Source organism: Lissotriton vulgaris, unplaced genomic scaffold (assembly GCF_964263255.1).
Source record: "Lissotriton vulgaris unplaced genomic scaffold, aLisVul1.2 SCAFFOLD_869, whole genome shotgun sequence".
NCBI lineage: Eukaryota > Metazoa > Chordata > Amphibia > Caudata > Salamandridae > Lissotriton > Lissotriton vulgaris.
Genome location: NW_028246668.1, coordinates 276,635 through 281,718, shown reverse-complemented (window position 1 = coordinate 281,718; position 5,084 = coordinate 276,635). Strand labels below are relative to the sequence as shown.

General features: G+C 44.3%; 1 pseudogene; it reads right to left on the bottom strand.

The window, feature by feature from the left end:
* Positions 1 to 2,033: 2,033 nt before the first annotated feature.
* LOC147665794 (28S ribosomal RNA) lies at positions 2,034 to 3,014 on the bottom strand (annotated as a pseudogene; the record flags this gene model as incomplete).
* Between the last annotated feature and the right edge of the window lie 2,070 nt (positions 3,015 to 5,084).

Below are 5,084 nucleotides of genomic sequence, written 5' to 3'. Positions count from 1 at the left end.
CGGGGCCGCAGTAAACAAGTTAAAGCTGGACCTGTTTTAGTAAGATCAGCTCGCTGGGGAAGCATCAAGAGAGAAGAGACACACTGGGAAAAAATGAAGGGTTTCCCGCATTCCTGCTGTATGATCGCCGGTTGGCCCGCAGTCCTGCAGCAGTAATGTACGACTATACCACCAGGGTGTTTTGTTGCTGAGGGAGCTGCCCCATGGCTTAGCAGTAACGTAGCAAGAATGCCACAGACCCTGGGGTAAAAAGGAAAATGCCCCCTTAGACTGCTGTTGAGGTATTAATGTATAGCAATTTTCAAGTTTAAATGGGCCCCTCGGGTTGTGGGCACCGGTACACTGCACCTGCTGCACCAATGGTAGCTCGCCCGTCGTGGCTTAGGGTTGTTCCCTCCAAGGAGACTATTTTGTTCACCCCTGCTTAGGAACATCAATACTGACTCATTTCTCAAATTTTATAAACAAGCAAAATCATCAATTTCTACTGTAACTTCACAAAAACGCAACACTTCATGGGACTTATAATGCTACTATTGACATGCATTTATTTCAAAATGCAAATGAAACATAGCCATAGATTATGTTTAACAATCATTATACACAAGTCTTGAATATCTTAAACGTCATAATGAAGTGTAGACCTCTGAAACATATTTGTTTCATTCTTAATATACCTACTAGTCCATATCATTGTATTATATGAGCTTTCATCTGTGAAAATCGCTCACCATGATTCGGTTTCTCTAAACCGAGTCAATCACTGATGAAACACATAGGGAGAGGCCAGAAACTATCCACAGTTCACAATCCCACAAAAGTGGAGTAAATACGCCAAACTTGGGAAGCCACACAACTACGGCAATGGATATTGAGGCACCTGAGGGAATGAACGAGTCACTAAACCCTGCTGCAAGTTTCGCAACAGCCACAAGTTCAACTACCACAGTTAACGTCACTTGATGATTCTCAATGCTTTGACCGCCAATAATCAGTGAAAAGTAATGTATTCAAGTGACCGGGCCAACGCGTCGAGCCAAAGAAAGCAGAAGGGTGGGGCCCTTCTGCTTTCTTTGGCTCGACGCGTTGGCCCGGTCACTTGCCAGCTGGCTTGTGGCCCCTGTGCCGGCAAAAACCTAAATACGACTTGTGATTCTGGTTGCTCCAGACTTGCACTCTCTCTTCTGAAAAGGAGCACCCGCTCTGACCCTCCTGGTCCGAGTGAGAAGCAATCTTCCAGTCCTGCGTGGATTGCTCTTGCCAAGTGTTGTTTTCTCCGATCTTGAAGCCGACAGCGCCGACGGTGAGAACCTGCATGGGACAGCTTGTGACCCGCTCCTGGACGTCGCAGATGCCCCAGAGCCCACGTGGCAGCGGAGAGAAGCTCCTCAACAACCACCTGATTGCGCCCGACATTGCCTGGTTCCGTCCTGGTTCCACCCTGGTCACTGCTGAGTGACCCAGACTCTGTTCCCTCTGCTTTCAGGTACTTTTCTACTCTGATCCACCCTTGGATCACACCAGACACTTCTCCTTCACATCGCCTGCAGCATCTTCAGCTTCAAGCACCAACAACCTGCGTGACGAAACCCGACGCCACTTCGACCCTATGCACCCGCTTCCTGTGGCTGAGGTAACTCAGCAACGCCGGTGTTCTCACACTGGTACACACCTCTAGGGTCTGTGTCTAAAGTTTTGTCCTTCTAGGTTCAATGGAAGTATCCTTAAACTCTATTTGTGTAACTTTTACGCACCATTGACTTTGCATTGGTGCATGCGTGCACTTTAAGCACTACACCCGAATCCCGCGGGCTGTTCCCGACTTCAGCATTGCTTGTCCCGACTGCTCCCAGCGATTCCCTAGGCCCTAGACCTAACCATTGTTCGATTGGTATCTCTTATACCACTTTTTTAATATATGGTTTGAGTGGTCACCCGCCCTCATCCATAATTGTGCAACTTTCATATGTTATACTGTGCTTTTGATTTAACGCTTGTGCCCCTTTGCTCATAAAGAGTACTGGGGATTATTTTAGTAATAAACACATATATTTTTATAATATATACTTGTGTGGTGTCCTTTCATTTGGTATTACAGGATTGTGATTGGTAAAACAGCTCGATTAACACGACCTCTTGAGTTTAGCCTTTCAGGCTGCTTAGTCCATGCTACCCCTAGGATAGCTTGTCTATAAGGTTGACTTACAACCAGACACCATAAATGATTGTTTGGACTGATACAAGGTGGTTCCAGAATTGGAAACATCATATATCAGGCCAACTTCTCACAGTAGCTTCACCCCATTGGCTCCTTGGTCAAGCACATATACCAAATGCCTGAACCTGCAGTTCCTCTTGTACTGAGCAGGATTACTATTACAACAACACATCAAGCAGTTGGGTAAAACTAACCTGTCTTGCGGCAGTCTAAACTCATCTCACGTTCCCTATTAGGGGGTGAATAATCCAACGCTTGGTGAAATCTGCGTCGCAATGATAGGAAGAGCCGACATTGCAGGATCAAAAAGCGACATTGCTATGAACGCTTGCTCACCACAAGCCAGTTATCCCTGTGGTAACTTTTCTGACACCTCCTGCTTGCAACACAAAAAGTCAGAAGGATCGTGAGGCCCCTGCTTTCACGTTCTATATTCATCCTGGAAATCCACATCAAGCAAGCTTTTGCCCTTCTGCTACGTGGGAGAATTCAGTCCTCCCTGAGTTCGCCTTAGGACATCTGTGTTATTGTGTGACAGGTGCACCGCACCAGTCAAACTCCCCGCCTTCCCTTGTTCCCAGAGCGGGTGGCACCCAGCAGGTGCCGGGTGCTTAGAGCCAGAAGCGAGAGCCCCACGGGGCTCATCTCGCCTCACTGGGTAAGTGAAAAAACAATAGGAATAGTGGTATTTCACCGGCAGCCTGAGGGCCTTCCATTTATCGTATACCTCTCATGTCTCTTCACAGTGCCAGACTAGAGTCAAGCTCAACAGGGTGGCTCTTTCCCAGATTGGTTACTGGGTCACCCTTGTGAGCCCCTGCATATGGTACCTTAGGTACCCAGGGCATAGGTGAATACATCTATTAACAAGTAATGTTTAAATATTTAAATATATGTATTTGTGTTTCACTTTGTGTATAAGTGGCTGCATGGGTTGGTGATTAGCTACATGTGTGTGTATATGGGTTATTAGATGTTTGTTTTAATATCATTATGAGTGCCTATATGGTTTGGTGGGGGTATTCCTTTGCACATAGATGCATGAGTGACTGACTCTCTGCTTGTATGTGTTTTGAAGACAGCATATGTGCAGGACTGTATGGGTGGATGAGTGTGTATATGTGTGTGTTAGTGAGTGAATGACTGTCTCACTAGAGTCTTTATCAGTAACTACATATGACTTAATCTACTATATGTGAATATTGATGTATATAAGTGAGTATATGTGAGAGTGAGGGATTGTAAGAGTTCCTGTTTAAATAAGTATGTTTTTCTATAAATGATTGTTTAAGAGAGTAAGTATGTGTAAGTTTCCTTAGAAGTAAGGTGGTAGTGTGTGTATAGCTGTATATGCAAATAAATGGATGTTCAATAGTTTATTTGCATGTGTGAGTATGTGTGAGAGTATCTTTTGGATGACTGTCGGTGTGTAACAGGATGTATAGGTGTATCACTACAGATGATGAGTGAGTGTATGTATGAGTGACTATATAGAACTGTTGGTCAATGAGTGGATGTGTATATAAATGGTGGAATTATTGAATTGGTTGTTGTAACGGGTATGGGTATCTCCATTTTTAAAAAAATGTTTCTATTTTGGAATATGTGTTTCCAGGGTTGCATTACAGTGAAAGGAGGTCTGTCACTCTGTCACAAGGATGGTCTCATCAGTGATGTCATGAGTGATGTCACTGACCATGTCATGAGTGATGTAATATGTGACGTCATCAGCAGTGCATTGCACGCGCAAGTTATAGTGAGTCCAACTAACTATAACGTGTAATTTCAATGGTTTTATGTCAGTAAAATTTCCAGGTAACTATAACTGGTGTGAAACCTATGGTTTTTTTCAGTGAATTTAATAGGTTTTTTAAATGCTAATTCCTAACTATAACTGGTGTGAAACCTATGGTTTTTTCAGTGAATTTCAATGGTTTTTTAATAGCAAATATTTATAGGTATAAAAAGTGTAAAATTTTAAAACAAATTTTATATTGTATAAATATGTTAATTTGTTTTTTTTGGTTTTTTTTTACCCCGAGGCGCTCCCGGGGCGCGTACCTGTGAACGCACTGGTAAGCGCAATGTTATGGCATGCCCCGGGGCGCGTACCGGTGAGGTCCGGATAGCGCTATTGCCGCGAACGAAAACCACATTGTGACGTATCGATTAGCCGCCACCCCACACCTTGCGTCATAAGACACGTATCGCGTAGCCGCGAGACGCGTCTTATGACGCACCGCGTAAGCGCCCGAGCATATACGATGGCGCAACGTAAGCGCCCCGATGCGCTTACGCTACGCGCCCCGGGACGCGCCCAAGGGCGTGTAGCGTAAGCGCGTCAAGCCATGTGACTTTAAAATAACACTTTTCATTGGTTCAGAAGTTTTCTTTTTCAAAATTTTGAGAAACCCACCCATTTCTCTCACTATTGATTTGCACTTGGACAGAGCAAGAGGTGTTCTGTGTATTTTCTCATAATTTTCCTGATCTACAGCAATGGCTGCAAGGGAGTCATCCAGCAGTGATTCAGATGCTTTTTTGCCTGAGGACCCTCCTCTCCAGAAAAAAAAGGACCACTTTATCTGGAAATTTTATGACATCCCTGAAGGACAAAAAAAAGTTAATGCTGGTAAAGTAACCTGCAAAATAAGTGGCAGTATTTTATCCAGAGGCAATCCTCAAAAAAAATATAGCTTTGGAAATGCCAATTTAATTAGGCATGTCAAAAGAAGACACCCAAATAATTATTCCAGGAAGAGTGTCAGGGAGCTGGCACGGAATTTACCAAGAGATGGCGGCAGCACCTCCACTGGTAGAGCAACACCTTCAGGAACAACACGTGAAAGAATGGTCCCTAACGTAC